This window comes from Nuphar pumila, chromosome 4, assembly GCF_984573655.1.
Source record: "Nuphar pumila chromosome 4, dmNupPumi1.hap1.1, whole genome shotgun sequence".
Classification (NCBI taxonomy): domain Eukaryota; kingdom Viridiplantae; phylum Streptophyta; class Magnoliopsida; order Nymphaeales; family Nymphaeaceae; genus Nuphar; species Nuphar pumila.
In genome coordinates, this window is record NC_143252.1 from 119,910,294 (window position 1) to 119,931,928 (window position 21,635).

At 38.7% G+C, this 21,635-nt stretch overlaps 1 pseudogene across 1 annotated transcript in view; it reads right to left on the minus strand.

The window, feature by feature from the left end:
* The window catches only part of LOC149840817 (mitogen-activated protein kinase kinase SIPKK-like), a 111,946-nt pseudogene that overhangs the window by 3,503 nt on the left and 86,808 nt on the right, over nt 1–21,635 (minus strand). Inside the window, exons 4-6 of the transcript XR_016431404.1 lie at nt 20,841–21,063; nt 20,554–20,736; nt 20,128–20,351 (exon numbers count right to left, since the gene is read on the minus strand). The product of XR_016431404.1 is annotated as a mitogen-activated protein kinase kinase SIPKK-like (transcript). The remainder of the gene's footprint in view (nt 1–20,127; nt 20,352–20,553; nt 20,737–20,840; nt 21,064–21,635) is intronic.

The window sequence follows — 21,635 nt, forward strand, 5'->3', positions numbered from 1 at the left end:
CTACAACAACATCCTCACGTTTTTCTGGTCTTGTTTATTCTCGTAGAGCTCATCCAGTCAATGATGAGACTCCTCTACGACGTTCCACTCGGATTAGACATCCTATAGATCGCTGGGTAAGTTATAACAATTTCTCTTTGGATTTTCAAACATTTCTAACCAGAGTGTCCAAAGAAACAGAACCTTCCTCCTTTCATGATGCTGTACATTCCCGTGCCTGGGTAGAGGCGATGAATGAAGAAATGGAAGCATTGCATGAATGCAATACATGGGAAATTATACTAAGGCCAGAAAATAAGAATGTTGTAGGGTCCAAATGGGTGTACAAGATCAAGCACAAACCGGATGGCAGTGTTGAGCGCTATAAAGCTCGTCTGGTCGCACGAGGCTTGTAGTATGGGCAGGACTACGATGAAACATTCAACCCAGTAGTAAAATTGGGCACCGTCAGGATTATCATTGCATTGGCATTACAACATGGATGGTCACTCAGTCAACTTGATGTTAAAAATGCCTTTTTGCATGGTGAACTAAAGGAAGAAGTTTACATGGAGCAGCCACTTGGTTATAGTATGCATGATTCATCCAATTGGGTATGTAAACTTCAACACTCTCTTTATGGCTTGAAACAAGCCTCTCGATCTTGGTTTGAGAGTTTTTCCACGGAGATCCAGCATCATGGGTTCACTAAAAGTGTTCTAGATCATTCATTGTTCATATTCAAAAGTGATTCAGCTATTGTTTGGGTGCTTATATATGTTGATGACATCATTATTACCGGGAGTGATGAGGTTCACATATCTTGGGTTAAGTCTATGCTGATGGCTAAATTCAAGATGAAAGACTTGGGTCCCTTGCGATATTTTTTGGGTGTGGAAGTTGATAGTCGACATGAGATTATTACATTGAGCCAACATAAGTACACCATTGATATTTTACTTGCTACAGGGATGGAGAATTGTAAACCAATTAGCACACCTTGCCTTCTAAATCATAAGCTAAGTGCTAAAGAAGGCACTACTTATCATGATCCTACTTTGTATCGTCGAGTTGTAGGGATGTTACAATACTTAACATTCACTAGGCCTGACATAGCATACTCTGTCAATCAGGCTTCACAGTTTATGCATGCTCCTACAGATGTACATATGGAAAGAGTAAAAAGGATCCTTCGGTATTTAAAGGGTACGATTGGAGATGGCTTGATGTACACCAAGGACACAACTTATATGTTAGGGCATCGACTATTCACCTACACAGACGCGGACTGGGCGGGTGATCCTGACGAGCGCAGATCAGTTTCGGGGTATTGCATTCTTATCGACAATAATATTGTAACATGGAGTAGCAAGCAGCAAAAGGCAGTGGCACGATCTAGTACTGAAGCAGAATATTGTGCAATGGCAGCAGGAACAACCGATGTTACATGGGTGAGACATCTACTGCAAGAATTACAAGAACTGATCTCGTCCTCTATGCTTCTTTGCGATAATCAGAGTGCTATTAATATTGCCTTCAATCCCATCCTTCATTGTCGCACGAAGCATATCGAGATCGATCAACATTTTGTTAGGCAAAAGGTGGAAGAAAAAGAAATTGAACTTGCATATGTTCGGTCAGATATGCAAGTTGCTGACATCTTTACCAAGGGATTATCCACTCATCAGTTTTGGGCACTCAAAGGCAAGTTGAGCATGATCAAAGACCATACTCAACTTGAGGGAGGCTGTTAGTTTTGGATCATGGATCCGACCCGCACCACATTCCAAGGATCCATCTTGGGATGCGTGGGCGGTGGCATGTTTGTAATTTGTTTTTACTTCTTGTGTAATGTCATACTATGTACAACACTTATAAATAATAAGTAAAAGAGGGAAACCCTATTGCCGCCGACCCCTCTCTTCTCTCTCTTCTCTCTTTACCTCATCTCTAACCCTTGCAGGTGGATATTTCTGTCAAATAATAGATCTTCAATGACTTCAAACAATAATCTTTATGGTGAGTCTTTCAACTACAATAGATCTTCCAAAGGAAACTCCGTAATCAGTATTAGGAATCCAATCTTTCAAATCTCCAAGGAGCTTTATCCCAGTCCATGACTTTGATTAGATCCTGCATTGAGATAACGACGCAAGACAACAACTACATCAAAAGCATTATAAAAAAATATAGTAAAAAACACAAGAAAATAAATAAATAAATATATATATATATATATATATATATATATATACATGTGTGTGTGTGTGGAGAGAGGATGGCAAAACACACCAAAGACATGAGAAAATACAATATAAATTACAATAATTTAAACAATCAAGAGAAAAACTATTTAAAACAAATAAAAACAAGTACAAGAACCAACAACTAAATACATGTAAGAGATATAATGAAACTTTCAAACAAGAGTTACTAAACATAATTTCATATCTGCAGTAATTCTAAAATATCTAGTCACAAAAACAACACATTTCCATAGATACAAGATATCAAAACACTAATGGGACCTAGGCCACTAGGCAGGTGGTCTAGGTTCAAATCTCATGGGTGTCACCCCTTGCGCAGCCAAAGCGTGGTGACTCCCTGGGGGCAAGGGGTAAACCCATAGAGTTTTACACTGCCAGGACAACGACAGTAAGTACAGTAGGCAAAGCCAGCGGGACTAGGTCTTTGATACTGAGAGTGGTTTTGTAAGATCTCGTGTTTTCGGATCTTAGTCAATTCATGAAAATTTTGAAATTTGGCTAAGTCTGGTAAGAAAATCGTTTGAGGCTCGAGTTTTAGACCAAGGTCTTAGAGTTTGGGTTTGACCCAAGTCTCATCATCAGGGTCTAGACAAGCCAATCGATGTGTGGCAAAGAGTTGTAATTTTCAACTTTTAAATTCGAGCAAAATTCAAGCAACATTCGGGTTATTTTCGGGCGAAATTCGGAATTTGATATGCATGTAATATATCATTGGATGCGCCTCGAAATTCTGAGCGCAATGGTATTTTACTTTTTCAAATCTGAGCTCTGGTTGACCCAAAAATCACGTTTTTCTAAAATTTTAGCAGTTTGTCGAAACGGATCCGAAATTGGATTGGATTGCATCCAAGGTGTAGGATCCAAATTTTTATGGATTTGGGTCCTAGTTAGGTCCTATAAAAATCTGGAGTTGATACAAGTCTTAATCCAAATTTTTGTATGAGTATGGGTTTGGATCTTGGATCTTGGACCCGAATACGGATCCAAATCCAAGCTCAACTTTTTATGACTTTAAATTAAGCTAGGAGCTTTAAATTGGGGTTATTAGCATATAAAAGTCTCCAGGGTCAACATGACCAATTTTGGGAACCTTTAAATATTTAAGAATAAGTAAATTCAAAAAAATAAATTTATTAATTTAATTATTATAATTAATTTCGGGATTTGGGTTGAGAGGGTTTAGGGTTAACCCTCTTCCCTAATTAAAAAGGGTAGAGGTTTCCATATCTTTTAGGATAGGAAGGTCAAAAAGTCAAACAAATGTTAATAAGTAAAGGAGTTCAAAAATCTGGAAACTCCCTAATGTGAGAGACCCAATTCTGGAAACTCTCTAAAGAGTTTCCAGTTATTAATAAGAGAAAGAAGGGGGGGGGGGCAGCCCTTTCTCCCTCATTTGGCTGTAGAAAAAAAAAGAGAGAAGAAAACAGGAAAAAGGGAGAGAAGGAGAGGAGGCCATTGATCTTCAGCCCAAGCTTTTGGCAGCCTCCATTATCACGATCGTGGTCAAGGTACGGGTACTCCTTGAAACGAATGAGAAATAGGGTAAAGATTGGATTTTCCATGCATCTTTTGATGGAAATCCATAGAGGAACAGTGGACCGTCGATTTCCACTGTTACCCATTCATATATGCTGTATTTTTATTGTTTCAGAAAAAAAAAATATATAAACAAAAAAAAAGGGTAGATGATAGATCCATTAAACAGTTTTTTTTTTTGTAACCTGTATGCTGTTGTTTTTGACAGCATACACAGGCCCATATTGGACCGGTGTACATGCTGTTGTTTTTGACAGCATACACAGGCACATACTGGACCTGTGTATATACTGTTAAGCCCAGCCAACAGGGCCGGCTGGACTGGGCTTGGCTGTAACAAAAAGAAAAAAAAAATATAAAATTTGTTTAGTTTGAGGGTTTCGGCTGTTGATTAGCTGGCTGGCAGCCAGTCGAGTGGCACTCGGCTGACTGCCAGCTGCTGGCCGAGCCGACAGGCCCAGCCAAGTGCTTGGCTGGGTGTGTGGTTGGTTTTGGCAGGACTGGGGCAGGCCCAGTCGACCCAGTCAGTGGGGTGCTGGCCTGGGCCTTGGCTTTGAAAAAAAAAATAATATATATAAAATAGAAAAATTTTCTGTATAGGTGGGGCTTCCTGATAGCATACACAGGCCCCAAACTGGGCCTGTGAATAGGCTGTCAGACCCAGCCGACAGGGTCGGCTGGGCTGGGTTTGATCCCTTCCTATACATATATATATATATATATATGTATATGTAAACATATTAACCAACAGTTCGTTTTTCCCCTTTGAGGTTACTGTTGGCAGGTTGGCACCCAGTCGAGTAGCACTCGGCTGGCTGCCAGCATGCTGGTAGGGTGAGCCGGCTCAGCACCCAGTTGGCTGGGAACTAAGTGAGCCAATAGCAGGGTCGTGGCAGGCCCAGCTGATCCAATCGGCTGGGTACCGACATGCGTGGTAAGTGCTGTTTTACAAAAAAAAAAAAATTATATATGAGAACATATGGCTCCCCTTCCGTGGTATGTTTCCGGACAGCATACACAGTCCCTGTTTTGGGCCTGTGTATATGCTGTCAAACCCAGCCGACAGGGTCGGCTGGGCTGGGCTGTTAATTACAAAATTTCTCTCATGTTGGTAATCGTGTCATGTTGGTAACATAGGTTGTTAGCATATGAAAACAAGGTCTGGTTGTGTGATTAGTAAAGTTGAAATTCTAATCTCTTGATGCATGATAAATTTTGAGCATGAATTATGTACCTACATTTTTTTATTTCTCTTTATGTTAGGAGTTGAGGTGGTTTACATGTCTGTTGGAACATGCTTACACATTGATGAACTTGACGTGTGTTATTGCATATACATAAATACATGAATGCTCATTTGTCCATCTCAATACGAATCATGGTTAGAAGCATATGTGGTAATAATTGCATAAAGATGCATGCATGCGCATACCATGCATATGCACAGGAAAAGGGGTATAACATGGGCAGTTCAATTTGCATATGGGAATGTCATATTTCATGTTCATTATCAATGGATTAATTTGGTACATATATGACTATACCTTGCAGGCATGTTAATACCACTCCATACATTACATATGATTATGATTCTTGCATTAGTGCTTCGGTGATCAAAATGAATCATCGAGGGTTTGGTAAACCCGAGCTGTGGAAATGTTTTCCCTTACTCATTTTAATGCATTGCAAAGATCATGTTTTATTAATATTTCAGCTTTATTGCACTGTTCTATATGTTTCCACAGGCCGGAGTCCTGTGATGGCTCTCGCGAGATAGAGGCGAGCTTTTATCTTTCTTTTTGCATATGATGTTGCAAAACTTAAGAAATTAAATTTTTATAAAAAGTAATAATAAAGCACAGTGTAATATACCTTCTAAGATCACCCATCTGGAGAATGGGGATCTTAGAAATCCGGTCTTGGGGAGACTGTGAGGATACAAAACTCCGTGTGCTTAATTTGGTCCCCTGAACCCGATATTAAGGTTCTTTCTCCTTGCCACGGTTTTAGGGAGAGTCCGCCACTTTACCTGGGGGTGGTGTGTTTTGACACAGCTGTTGTTTTTTGTACCAAGGAAGTGACACTTGTGGGCGTGGGGTGTCCCTTGTGTCCCAGACATTAGATGTGGATGTCTAATGTTCCGAAGGTGATTCGGTCGAGGGCTAAGTTTGGAACCCAGTAATAAAATACAAATTGTGTGCTAAGCTACCTGGGAACCTAACTTGACCTCGGGGTTTGTACCCGTTTGGTGTATCCGCAGGCAACGCTAATTAAAAAGAGAAACTTAAAGTTGTATGCATTTAATAGGGCATGCATAAGGAAACAAAAGACTTAAATAGAAGATAATAAAATGATTCATGTATTGCACAGAAGTCATGCATTTGTCGGTTATGCATTAGATCATGCATACTTTAATGGTTCCCTTAATCAATACATGATGGTAAGTGCTGAATGTTTATTTCTTGTTGCATGTTGAAGTTTTAGTACATGCTACTGCTTTACTGTCTTTGCATGTTTAGCATTTATGATTGTTGCATGAATAGATTCCCAAATGCTATACATTGTCTTGTATGTATTTCCCTCAATTGTTGCATGATATCTCATCTTAACTCTTTATCTCACTTGTTTCATTAAGAAGTAGCTGTGCTCAGGATTTCGATTCTGACACCCTACTTCATTGGTTTTTCGCAGGAACAGGTGATCAGTGAAGTCGACAGCTACTGTGAGGGCGCATGAGTCACAATGAGTTTTGACAGTCTTCTTTGTGGACAGAATGACTCTTTATTTTGGTTTTTCAGTCTAGTATTCTTGACATTTGCTTATTTTCATCAGTGTTTACGTTACGTTCTGTTGAGTCAAACATTTTGTTTTGAGATTTGTTCTTAATTCATGAATAAAGGTATTAGTTAGATTATGGATGTTAATTGCAAGTTCTTTTGTGGTTTATGGCTATCCAGTTGGAATTGGAACTGTGAGGACCCCGGGTCTCTGGGAAGTTTTCCGCACTGTTTTAAAAAAAAAAAAAATTCCGCATTTTCAAAGGGGATGAGTTGGGGTCGTTACAGGTTTGGTATCAGAGCCACCACAATTACTTGCAATTTTATCGTCTTTGAGTGTTTAATTTTTATTATTGGTACGTGAGCCCTGTCCTGAAGCGTCAACAAGTTGTGACTCGTCCTCCAGAGCAGTCTTCTTCACTGGTATGGCTGTTTAATACTTTTACTTAAATTATATAAGTTCTGTGTGATTATGGTAATTATAGTTCAATGTTCTTTGGTGTGAATTTAAAAGTCTGATGTGATTACGGGAACGATTATTGTTCGTGATCAACCCTAAGGGGGTAGTATCAATAATAGTCTAATTTGTAAAAGGATGTGCATTGTAGATGTCGCATTATACCCGTAGAGGCGCTTCGTCTTCTACTGCTGCTCCCACGAACTGGCAGGAGCAAAGAGATTTCATGATGGAGGCCATTCATACCCAGACGGAGACCATGACGGCTCAAGCGACACAAACAGCGCAGGTGCTGCAAGCGGCCCAGAACCTCCAGGCGGCACAGGCTGCACAAACGGCTCAAGCGGCACAGGCTGCACAGGCAGTTGCATAGGCAGCCGCGCAGGCAGCGAATCGTGACCCTCCGGTCAATATTATTCCAAACGCAGGCGACGTTTCTTTCGAAAGGTTTCTGAAGTTGGGCCCGCCTTCCTTTTCAGGAAAGACAGACCCAGAGGCTGCCGAGAGCTGGGTCCAGAAGCTAAGAAAAATGGATCCTCAAATCGAGCAGCAGGTCAAGGAAGGACTTGAGGATCTGCTTAAAGCAGGATTCATTCGAACAATTGATTATCCGAACTGGCTGACAAATATCGTAATAGTTCCCAAGAAGAATGGCAAGGTTCGAATCTGCATCGACTTCAGAGATCTCAATAAAGCCACTCCAAAGGATGATTATCCGCTCCCAAATATTGATCTACTAGTGGATAGCACGGCTGAACATGCTATGTTTTCCTTTATGGACGGATACTCCGGATATAATCAGATCAAGTTGGCCGCTCGTGACCAATCCAAAACATCCTTCACCACGCCATGGGGCACCTTCTGTTATACGGTTATGCCTTTTGGGCTTAAGAATGCTGGAGCCACTTATCAGCGTGCTATGACCATCATTTTCCATGACCAGATGCATAAAGTCATGGATGCATATGTCGATGATATTCTGGTGAAGTCCAAAGAAGAGGAAGATCACATCGAAGCTCTCAATCAAGTCTTCAAGCAACTCATTCTTTACAAGCTAAGACTCAATCCACAAAAATATGTTTTTTGAGTCGAATCAGGCAAGTTGTTAGGCTTTCTGGTCAGCAAAAAGGGGATAGAGATGGATCCCGCTAAGGCCAAGGCTATCATTGACATGCTGCCCCCGACTAATCTCAAAGAATTGCGTAGCCTTCAGGGACGCATGCAATCAATTCGGCGATTCATATCCAATTTGGCCATGAGATGTGAGTCGTTCAATCATTTGCTCAGAAAAGGAGTGAAGTTCGAATGGGGACCAGAGTGCCAGCAATCATTCGAATGCATAAAGAAATACTTGCTCAACCCTCCTGTTTTAAAACCACCAGAATTGGGGAAGCCCCTACTGCTATATATTTCAGTTAATCAAGTTGCTTGCGGCGGATTCTTGGCGCAATACGAAGAAGGCAGTTTGATAGAGCATGTCATTTACTATGTGAGCTAAACCTTCATTGATTATGAGAAGAAATACTCTCAAATAGAGAAAACATGTCTAACTCTGGTTTGGATGTGTCAGAAATTGAGGCACTATTTGCTGGCATCCGAAGTCAAGATTCTCTCAAAACTTAATCCTCTCAAGTACATTCTCGAACAACCATTCCTCAGTGGACGGATTGCCAAATAGCAAGTCCTATTAATGCAATACGACTTGGAATATGTCTCTCAGCAATCTATCAAAGGCCAAGCAATTGCAGATTTTCCTCTAGCAGAGGACATTAAAGCCGAGGATGATTTCCCCGATGAGCGGATTTGCAATATTCAACAATCTCCAATTTGGAATTTATTCTTCGACGGTTCCAAGAATATGGCAGGCATAGGAATCGGGATTCTGCTAATCACACCAGAGAAGGAGATGATCCCCTTCTCTCTCAAACTGGATTTTCAGTGCACGCATAATATGGCCGAGTATGAAGCTTTGATACAAGGTTTGAAAATTCTACAGGACTTCAATGTCAAAAGAGTGCATGCTTACGGCGATTCTTTGCTCGTCGTAAATCAAGTCCTAGCCGAATGGCAAGTGAAGGATCAGAAATTACTTCCTTATCAGAAGATCGTCTCAGCTCTTGCCGACAAATTCGAAGAATTCCAACTTTTCCATATCAAGAGAGACTTCAATTAAGTTGCAGACAATTTAGCCAATCTGGGATCCATCATGTCTTTCAAGAACGAAGAATCTTGTCGCTCCTTTGAAATCGGTAGACTTGATCAATCCGCTTTTGTCCCAGTAGAGCAGATAAACCAGGCTGAGCAAAAGAAGGAGCCCTGGTATCATGACATCAAAAATTTCATTAAAACTAGTGAATTTCCTCCAGAACTCTCAAAGAAAGAGCAGCGAGCAATTCAGCGCATGTCTGCTCGATATTTTATTCTTGCTGACGTCCTCTATCGTCGTGGATTCAGTTCTGAATATTCCAGATGTTTGGACGAAGACGAAGCCAAAGAAGTTGTGCAAGAAGCACATGAAGGTATTTGCAGTGGTCATGTAGGCTATCAAACTCTTGTCAAACGAATCATCCGAGCAGGATATTACTGGAGGACCATGCAACAAGATTGCTATCGTTTTGTGAAGAAGTGCGTTCAATGCCAGATGCATGCACCTTCTATTCATGCGCCAGCGACATACTTGCAATCTGTCGTCTCACCATGGCCATTTTCCATGTGGGCTTTTGATGTCGTAGGCCCCATTACTCCGTCTGCCTCAAATGGTCACAAATACTTTCTTGCCGCAACAGAATATTTTACTAAATGGGTAGAAGCAGTCACTCTACGCACAGTAGAAGGTCGACACGCAGTCTCATTCATCCACAAGAATATCTTATGTCGTTTCGGCATACCACATGATATTGTGGCAGACAATGACAGTCATTTCAAGAATGAGAGAATGAGAACATTCTGCTCAAAGTTCAGAATCCATCATCATTTTTCCGCTCCTTATTATCCTCAAGGGAATGGTCAAGCAGAGGCCACCAATAAGATTCTGATTCGAATCCTGGAGCGAATCTTGGAAACGGGCCGTGACTGGCATGAAAAGATTCATGATGCGTTGTGGGCGTATAGAACCACCATTCGAACTCCAACTAATGCTACTCCGTCAGAACTTGTCTACAGAACTGAAGTAGTACTGCCTCTACATGTTCAGAAACCTGCTCTGAAATTTGCATCACTTCTAGAATTACCTCTTGATCAATATCAGCAACAGCGGCTAGTACAACTTGATTTGCTAGATGAAAGAAGACTCAGAGCAGCAGAGCAACTCAATCATATCGTCAGAGGATAGCCAGACAATATGCAAAATCTATCATTGAGAGAAAATTCGAGTCAATGATCTAGTGCTTAGATCAACAGCTTATCTCAAACACCGTCCGGGTGGCAAGTGGTCGCCCAATTGGGAAGGTCCCTATGGTGTCAAAGAGGCATTACCTCGTAACTCTTATCGGCTCATCAATGCCGATGGAGTGGAATTACCAGATCCCATCAATGCCCGACATTTGAAAAAAATTCTATACTTAAATCATGTCCTATTCTTTGTAATTCCTTCAAAATTTTCTTCAAAAAATGATCAATATTCTCTTTTCCCAGTTACACTGGGGCATTTTAAAATTTTGTTTTTATCTACCAATACCCTGTATGCAGGCAGGATAAACAAATATCTCATTTCGCAAGCATATGCACTTAGTTATACCATTTTCATATCTGCATACATCTGCATTCATTCATGTCGATATTCGTTGGCATGCATTTGCACCAAATTCATTACCCATTCAGGATAAGGGATAATCCTGAGACCCCGCCGATTATTCTCGTCATAATTCCCCAAGTATTTTGAGAGCGTCGTTTTCTTTCAAAAATTCAAATTTCAATTTAAAAACAAGGTATGTTTTCAAAATCCAGTGCTCAAACTGGTACATTTTCAAACCCAGTACTCGAACTGGTACATCCTTAAAATCCAATGTCCATATTGACACATTTTTAAAACCCGGTATTCATACCAGTATTCTTTCCAAATTGAGCACTCGTGATTAGTGTCTCACTGGTTGGTCGTGTCAGTCAACCTCTTGGGTACAGTCTTCGCACTGATCATTCATCAAAATCCAAAATTCCAATTTTTAAATTGCCAATTTCGACCTCAGGGTCAATCAATTTCAATTTCGACCTTCGGGTCAATCAATTTTCAAATTTCCAATTTCCAAATATTAATTTCCAAATTCTAAATTTTCAATTTCCAATTTCCGAATATCAATTTCTAAATTCCAAACTTCCAATTTCTAATTTCAAATATCAAAATTCAAATTTCAAAAATTCAAAATTCCAACTTCCAAATTTCGACCTTTTGGTCATCCAATACCAATTCCAATAATTTTCACTTGCGAGAGACCCTTTGTATAGGGAGAGTTCGAGGGAGCTCGTTCTTTTCGCATGCTATCCAATTCGTTCACTTAGCCCCTTTTCAGGGAGAGTTTGAAGGGACTCGTGTCTTTGTGAACTGTTTGCAAAACAAAATTCCAATTTCATACAAGGAACCCTTAGTTCAGGGAGAGCTTCGACGGAAGTTCGCTTTACTTGTGACCATAATTTCAGATTAGGCCATTTCATCTTGAAGGACCCTCTTTTCGAGGGGAGTATGATGGACTCGTTCCTTCATGACCAATTTACTAACCTCACCAATACCGGCCCCTTTCCATAAGAGAAGCCTAATGTTAGGAAGTTTTGACGAAAGCTTAATTTCTCTTCAAAAGTTCGTTTTGCAAACACCTTCTCTTCAGGGAAGAGAGGAGTAATTTCTAATTCCAATTTCTGAATCGTCTCCTTTGGGGAAAGGAGAAGAGAATTTCTGTCATGGATGTGTTGCGTTGTGCCTCAGATGCTCGCTTTCACAAAGGATTTCAAGAAAATTTTGCCAATTTGTCGTCGAATATTTGTTGATTTCAAAAATCTTTATTGCACAAAATTATTACCTCAAGAATACCCCCAATATTACTTCCGAAAGGACAAAGCTTTCGCGAAAAAGGATTCAAAGTTCAAAATCTTTTTATTGGCCAACCAAAAGGATGAAGAATAAATCTGCGATATGGCCAGCAAAAAATATTCAAGGTTGTTACAAAGCCATAAGTGATTAATATTGATCGCAGTCAATGACACACTTTTAAAGATCATTCTTGTAAAGATAAGGCAACCAAAATATCCTGGGTGATACAGAAAAATTCATTCAATTTCCATCTCTCCTTAATCACCCAAGCTGCAATTAAATATCTGCAAAAGGGATCTCTCAATTGTCGTCAAGATGAAGACGAATTATGCGAGTTAGACCCCCGGGGCCAAAGAAGATTTGGATCCTCTCTGAGATGAAGGAGTTTGTGACGGATCCTTCCAGGGAAAGTTTAGAGCACCGTCAAGATGAAGGCGACTGCGATGAGCCTTCCGAAAAACCCTAAAAGATATTTAATTTCAGCTACCATCAAGAGAGCACCAGCCAATGAGCCAGTATCGTCAATATAATCCCTGAGGCAAAGAAGGATCAGAACATCTCCAAGATGAAGGAGTTTGTGACGTACCCTTCTAAAAAAAAAAGAAAAAGCTAGGACATCTCCAAAATGAAGGATGATGTAATGAATTTCCCAGAAACCCAAAAAGCTCCAATTCTGTCGAAAAAAAAAGAGAGTACAGGCAGAAAGATCATTCTGAGAAAAGAATCCCAGGATATCAAACTGCCGAATCTGCCAAGAATCTTCTTTAATTTTGTGAAATTCTTTTATTAATATCCTTTCACCAATTGCTTTCACAATGAGAATCCTTTCTTTTTGTTCATATCAAGGAAATTGCTAGCCTCTTTAAAAGAAAGTTAATTGCAAGCAATTTGAATTCGAATCTTAATTCTACAAAGTTAAGTCCCGTTGGAGGTAATACTTCAGGTAGAAAAGAGAGAATATTTTTCATATAAATATACTTACATTTCAATTATTTTTCAATCAACTACACTTTTTATCTTATTGGCAATCTTTTCAAGTTATCCTAACATGAAGTGAGAACTTGATGTCTATTTTGATGTATCCCGGCGTTGTTGTTATCCCTTTTAGGATCGGATGATGGGAGTTGTACAAGATCCTTCCCTTCTTGTTTTAATCTGAGTGCCTAGGCTCTCAGATTCGCACACTTCCATGTGCTCCCCACTGTCCCACCATAGACAGTTCCCGTTCAGGTTAAGGGTTAAACCTGAATTTTCTGCAAAAAGGTCATCTGTCTTAAAAGCCATTCAGTCTCAGTGATGAGACGCCCAAGATCAATCCCTTTTCAAGCTTTAGGGAACCCCCTTTCTTCCTTTTGCAAACCCCTCTCGGATTTATTGTGCAAAATTCGAAGGTCCCATCATGGTTTCTTCATTTGAGAATTCCGTTTATCGTCCCCTTTCTGGTTAAGGGTTAAGCCTGAGCCTCGTTTTTCCACGAGGTATCGTCCCCTTTCAGGTTAAGAGTTAAGCCTGAGCCTCGTTTTTCCACGAGGTATCATCCCCTTTCAGTTTAAGGGTTAAGCCTGAGCCTCGTTTTTCCACGAGGTATCGTCCCCTTTCAGGTTAAGGGTTAAAACCTGAACCTCATTTTTCTATGAGGTATTTCATTTCTCGTCCCATCCAGGTTAAGGGCTAACCCTGAGCCTCATTTCGATGAGGTATTTCTTTCTTCTTTATTCTCCATCCCATACCTATCATGATCATTGTCAGAGTTAATTCCTTCATACCCGGTCAGATTCTTCTAACAGGGGCATTTTTTTTATATATATAATCCAAATTTGGTGTGTTTTCTTTGCCACTAAGCTCGGCTTACAACCGGCTTAGTAGCAAAGAGGGGCATCTGTAAACACCCCAAATTTTCACCCTCATCTAGTGTTTACATTTCATATATCATCACAATATCATTTCATCCATTTGACATGTCATTTCACTACATTGCATGGCATTACATGTCATTACAGCTCATTTTCGAGGTCCAACATTCTTGTTTTCAAAATATTCAATCCAGAATTGAGTTTTTAAGCTTGTTTTTCAAAAATCAATTGACAAAACCTGAGTTTTTATTCAACATTCTGTCATCTTCCAACTCCAGGACTTTATATTTCGAAATATTTTCTCAGAAAACAATCTGGATTCATTTTAAATTCAAATTTCAATTGATTTCAATTCTCAGATGAGACCCATTTAAGTGGTGTCGCTTCTGGATTCCTTTATTTGTCAAATTTCTCAAAATTCTAGAGTTTCAGTCCGATCAGGACTCTGTTCCAGAGTCCTAATCCAGTTAGGAGTCTGTTTTGAAGTTCTGTTTTACTTCCATTTTCAATCTTTTCCGTTTGTTTTCAAAATTTAGGTCATTTTACAGAGTCCAGTTAGTTCAGGACTCTATTTCAGATTAGAACCACCAAGCAAGGTGATTCTAGCATTCAAGACTACTATAGTGCCCTAAACCCACTATGGGATGAATTGGCTCTCTTGGAGCCAAAGTGGGTTTCTATGAAAGATATTGATTTAAGACAAAAACAAATGGAACAAGAGCGATTGTTTCAATTTCTATTTGGGCTACGTCCCGAATTTGAGCAAGTGAGATCCTCACTTCTCCATAGATCTATTTTTCCTCCTATTGAGGATGCTATTGCCGAAATCACTCAAGAGGAGACAAGGCTTGGCATGAGTAAGCATGTTGATGAAGTCCTTGTCGTATCCAAACCGGGTAACAATGTTAGAACCTATAAGCCTCCTCATTTTGGGAAACAAGGGAACTACAATGGAGGAAGAAAAATGATTGTTTGTCATTATTGCAATGAGCCGGGTCACATTAGACCCGCTTGTCCAAAGCTTATTGGAACCTTCAAGCCTAAAGTGGCCTCTCTTGAAGAAACCACCACCAAAGAAGATGAAGGCAAGAACAATGACATTAAAGAAACTCTTGGACAAATATCTATGGCTCTCCAACAAATGCTAAAAGTTTCTTCCTCCACATCGGTGCGGCTATTGCTTCAACATCATCACCCGGTACGTATTCTTGGATCCTTGATTCCGGAGCTTCTTTTCATATGACCCCTCATGAAAATGTCCTTAGTGATGTTTGCACAAATTCAAAGGACTCTTGTGTCTCTACGGCCGATGGAACTTTTTTGAAAATTTAAAGTATTGACTCTTTTAAAGATTCACAAAATTTTTGTGTTCCAAAAGTAAGAGTTGTTCCCAAATTAAATTTAAACCTTTTTTCGGTTTCTCAAATTGCCGACCATGGATGTGAAATATCTTTCTCATCTAATGGTTGTTTTGTGCAGGATCTCCGGTCCGGGAAGCGGATTGGGCAAGGCCATAGAAAGGGAGACCTCTATTATATGGACCATCTTGATCTCCCTACAAACTTTTTTTGTTCTTATGTCCAAGAAAAAAACATGGAAACTTGCCATAAAAGACTTGGTCATCCAAGTTATTCCAAAATGTATCTCTTTCCTTTGGAAACAAATTTTGTAAGGAAAAAGAAATTAATTGCAAAGATTGCATTTTTGGAAAAATGAAGTCTATTCCGTTTCCAACTAGAACTTTTCTCTCATCAAGGCCTTTTGAATTGGTGCATTCGGATGTTTGGGGGCCTTCTCCGGTTATGTCAAAAGGAGGCTATTCATATTATGTTACGTTTATTGATGACTTTACTCGGTATGTTTGGATTTATTTCCTTAGTCATAAGTCGGAAGTATTTACTTTCTTTAAAGATTTTCATAAAAAGGTTCAAAATCAATTTCAAAGTAATATATCTATTTTAAGATCCGATTCCGGTGGTGAATACTTATCTCACGAATTCCAAAACTATTTAACCCAAAATGACATTTGCCATCAAAAGTCAGGTCCTAGGACTCCTCAACAAAAATGGCCTAGCGGAAAGGAAACATAGGCACATTATAGAAACCGCTAGAACATTACTTGTGTCTAGAAATATTCAAAAAAAGTTTTGGGCCGAAGCCGTTCTTACCTCAACCTATCTAATCAATAGAATGCCCTCTTTTAAATTAAAAAATGCTTCTCCCTATGAGAAACTCTTTAAGTTTTCACCCGATTTTAATCGTCTTCGTATTTTTGGTTGCAAATGTTTTGTCCTACTACATAAAAGAGATAAGTTATCTCCAAAAGCAATTGAATGTGTATTTTTCAGATATGGTGAAAATAAAAAAGGGTATAGATGTTATGATTTTAAGAATGATAAACTATATGTTTCAAAAGATGTAACATTTCTTGAAGAAGAAAACGGTTTTGATAAAATAGAAGAGACAAATGAACTCGATTATATATTCTTATATGATCTTATTGATGACATACAAGAAGATTCTCTTGAAAACATAGAAGATACTCATGAGGTATCCCCTCTTGACATAACACTCTCCAATGATAGTGATTCAAATACAAATGTTCATGATAGTGATGCCAATATAAATGTTTACTCAAGAAGAAATCAAGAAAAACATACTAGTGCCCTCAAAAAATACTCTCAAATTTCTGAATCCACTGAGGAACCACAAGTTAGGCATTCTTCTAGAATATCAATACCCCCAAATAGGTTTGTATCCTATGATTCCTTAACTCCCAACTATCGGGCATGTTTGATAACCCTACATTCTTATTTTGAACCGGCTCACTATAATCAAGCTAAATCTATACCTCATTGGGTTGAAGCAATGCAAGTTGAACTAAATGCTTTAAAAAAGGCCAATACCTGGGAAATAGTTAATCTACCCTCACACAAAAAACCTATTGGTTGTCGCTGGGTCTTCAAAGTTAAAACTAAAAGCGATGGCTCTTTAGAACGATATAAAGCCAGATTAATTGCTAAGGGATACTCCCAAGAATATGGCATTGATTACGAAGAAACATTCGCTCCCGTAGCTCGAATGACTAGTGTCAGAACCTTAATAGCTGTCGCATCAACCAAAAAATGGCCTATTTATCAACTTGACGTAAAAAATGCTTTTTTAAATGAAAGTTTAAGTGAAGAAGTGTATATGGATCTGCCACCCAGAATAAATATTAAGCAAGGTCAAACACTTCGGCTTTTGAAGACATTATATGGTCTTAAACAAGCCCCTAAGGCTTGGTATGATCGCTTTAGTGATATCATGATAAAGTTAGGATTTCATTCTTGTTATACTGACACTGCTCTTTTTGTTAAAAATGCAGGTTCTAGTATCGTAATTTTGTTGCTTTATGTTGATGATATGATTATCACTGGGAATGATCAAAGTAGTATTATTAATGTTAAAAATATGTTAAAAGATAATTTTGATATGTCTGATTTAGGTTTTCTCAGATATTTTCTTGGAATTGAGGTTGCATATTCTCCTAGAGGATATATTCTGTCACAGATGAAGCTTGCTGCAGATATATGTTCTAAGTCTGGGATTTCTGATGATAAGAAGGTAGAGACTCCCGAGGTTATTAATGCCAAATTACGGTTAGAGGATGGGGTTCTTCTGGAAGATCCCACACCCTACAGACAACTCATTGGGTCTCTTACCTATTTGACCATCACCAGACCAGATATCACTCATGCGGTTCACTTAGTCAGTCAATTTCAACATGCTCCTACAACTGTGCATATGAGTGTTGTTCTCCGAATCATCCGCTACATTCGAAATACCATCAATAAAGGGCTATTTCTATCCTCCTCTTCTTCCTTGAATCTTCTTGCTTATACTGATGCAGATTGGGGAGGTAATCCCAATGATCGAGTCTCAACTACTGGTTTTTGTGTCTTTTTAGGGGACTCGTTGATTGCCTGGTGATGCAAGAAGCAGCAGAAAGTTTCACTATCATCCACTGAAGCTGAGTACCGGGCGATGGCAACCACGACAATGAAACTTGTATGGCTTCGCAGTTTGCTTAAAAGACATGGGAGTTGATATTACTGAAGCTTTAAAGCTATGTTGCGACAACAAGAGTGCCATCTATATTGCGAGCAATCATACGTTCCATGAACGTACAAAACATATCGAAATGGATTGCCACTATGTTCGTGACGAATTCTTACGAGGAACTATTGCTCTGCCATATGTCACTTCAGAATATCAGTTGGCGGACTTCTTCACTAAAGCTCTTCCGGCTCCTCGCTTCATGTTTCTTCTTGGCAAACTTTCCGTCATTCCCCCGTAAAGTTTGAGGGGGGGTGTTAAAATGTATCTAATATATATATGTATATGTATATATATAATATATATATGCTGTATATTACATCAATACCCAATAGGGGTATTTTTGTAATTTCACATAGTTGTTTTAGAAAACAACTATTTATTCTTTTTGTCCAAATGCAATTTCTTTTTTTTTGTTTTTTAATTATTTTTATTTCGGTTTTTGAGGACCTAAAGGGGCTCCAACATAGAGTCGTTGGAGCCCCCAACGGTCACAAATGTGACCGTTGGGGGCTCCCAACGACTCCATGGGAGCCCCCTTTTGGCTCTCCTTTTGAGGCCCTTTGGCCCTCCTTTTTCCTCCTCTTCCTCTTGTATAAATAGGGGTGAACCCCTTGTGTATTCTTATCTTGGAGAGCTTCTCTCTCTTTTCAATAAGAGGCTTTGTATATTGTTGCCTTCTTAAAGGCTTGTGCTTGTATTGTCCCTTCGTGGACTTGTGATATTGTCTCTTTTATTCATTGTTGTAAGTGCTTGTATGCACTCTTTATATTTCCGCAATATCTCATTACAAATGACACATCACGCCTACAAATGACCAGTTTTGACTTACTAGGTGAATGATACATCACGCCTACATAGTTTCATTGCAAATGATTGCATTATGATTGTGTGAGTGAATATATCATACCTATGTATCATGATTGATGTGTATCATGAATATCTAACTAAATTACTTAGAAAGTATGTGCTTGTGTTTCACGCTGGAATGGTCAAATGTGATTTGACTTGTTGTTTATAAGAATTATAAATGCATATGAAAATGATGCAATGATCTGAATCTCTTAGATATATATATATATATATATATATATATATATATATATATATATATATGTGATAACTTATATGACTTGAATGCATATAGATTATGCTTTATTATATGAGTTAAGGTTAAATTTTTGGGGGCGTTACATAAGGACATGCATACAAAAGAAATATCTGATAAAAGATAACAAGTTACTCATGCATTTGCATTGATATCATACATATTCTTGTTCTATATTAAATCATGTATATTTACTTGTTCTCTTAACTGTGACATAGTATTATTGCATGATAAGTGTTGCTAATGAATGAATGATTATTTTAATATTGAAATTGTTGTTGTATTTCTTCTAAAATATTGCATAAATTTGATTTATGTTATTCTTATCTATTTGATTCATTAGATGAATTCGTATGCAGGATCTATGATTCTGACACTGTATATTTTGCGTTTTTCACAGTCTTTGAAGCCCAGTGATGAGACCAACTGCTACTTGACATTCTACTTTGAAACAGAGTGACTATATTTTGTTTTGCTTGTCTTTCCTTTACTTATTGTCCTTAAACTTTATTGATTGATGAATAAAGTGATTTTAGTTTGGATAATGGTGGTGTGGATGCGTTATAACTGTAAGACTCCAGGGTCTTTGGGATTGTTTTCATAGTTTTAAAAAATATATATTTCTACTTTTTCCATGGGTATGAGTTGAGGTCGTTAGGAAATAGTATATAAGGGGTATTTCATGCATAAATTTTGTGATGCAGCTTTTTACTTTTCCCTTTAGTATTGCCAAAGAATTTTTTAGTGTCTTGGACTTTCTGGTTAGTGTACCAGAAAATTAGTAGAGAAGAAAGAAGGTATAAGCCTAAAGGATATAGCACATCTTAACCATTCAGACACTGGTGCTTGAAGAATAAAGAATTAGATAATACAGATTTTCATATCTAGACCTCTAGGTTACTATGTTGATGCGAGGAGTAATTCACATATTTGGCGAGCACGGGAAATAACTGAGAAGCAATTATCAATAGGAATCTGAAAAATATGAATCCCATGTTCTGGGAATGACCAAAGTAAATGCACAAGACCTACCATGCTGAAATAAACGAACAGAACTGAAATGTAAATTGATCTGAAGGTGCACGAGGTGGTGGCTTGTCGACAACTGCTTCCAGAAGCTCGAAAATATTGGCCCATCCTTTATCCTTATCAAGTGAAGCGTAAGGAAAGCTGCCTGTTGCACACTCTAATAAAACCAGTCCCAAGCTCCAAATATCACTTTTACAGTCGTACTTGCTTGCACTAATTCTCTCTGGCTGACCAGAAAATTCCACATAAGCCACTGAGTAAAAGGCACACACGCCCATGGCTGGGCACCTGCTTATGCACAAACAGACATGCACACATGCACATATACACACATGTGTGTGCTAATCCCTAAATTCATTACAACAAAAATAAGACAAGAATAACTTATCATAAAAGAAGTATTTAATGGATGTTTGAAAAGCTACTCACAGACATATAACTGCGTGTACCAATCACAGTATCCCGCATGCCACTGGAACTCTCCAGTATTGCACTAACACCAAAATCAGTTATTTTCACTTCTCCTCTGTGGTTGACCAACAAATTAGAAGGCTTTATGTCCCTGTGAATGATATGTTTTTCATGATGAAGATATACCAAACCCTTGAGAACCTGCATTGATGGAAAATTAAATGAGAACCACACGGGAAATAAATTGTGTCTAAGGCTGGTATACATGCCAAGTCCAATATAAAACTAGTTGCAATTGAGATCACCTGCTTGCAGATTGCAGAAAGATATGCTTCTGGGATGGATCCCACTTTCTTGATCAAATCTGCAAGAGAACCACCATCCATGTACTCCAGTACTATTGAGATCACACGAATATCACAGTAAACATGGTGACACTACGACATGGGGACACTGAGAGCGCTGATTTATCTTCAACTCCTGCACAATCTGTTTGAATGTGCTTTCCTCAACATTCATTTGAATAACCTACAATTTTAGGACAAAATACAACTAGTTATTCTCCTAAAACAGCTGCTCAAAATTTTTCCACCTTTAGTTTTCTCGACTGACATTGAAAATTTGTCTCTTTTCTGGAACTGCACTCTCTCCATTTATATTGTTTGAAAATCAAAATTGTTCATGTTCTGCAAGTAAAGATATCACCCACCAAAAGTGATCAGCATGTTTGAGCTTATATTTGTGACTGTTAAAGTATATATATATATATATAGATTCTTAAATATAAAGAATATATATAATGCCCAATAGGGGGATTTTGGTCATTTCAACCCATGTAACTAGGTTGGTTCAATAGGAACTAGTTAGTTAGGTTTATATTATTTTTTTCTTCTTTATGTAATTTAGTTTGCCTTGGAGGGGCACTGTGGGAATTTCCATAGTCATTGGGATTGCTCCCAACGCTACAAATGTGACCATTGGGAGCTCCCAAGGCTCCCTACCTCTTGGGTATTTGTGTATAAACAGGGACACATTGTCCCCATTCAAAGCATGCTTCTTGTTAAGCATTTTAACAATAAAATCTTATATTTTTACATTTT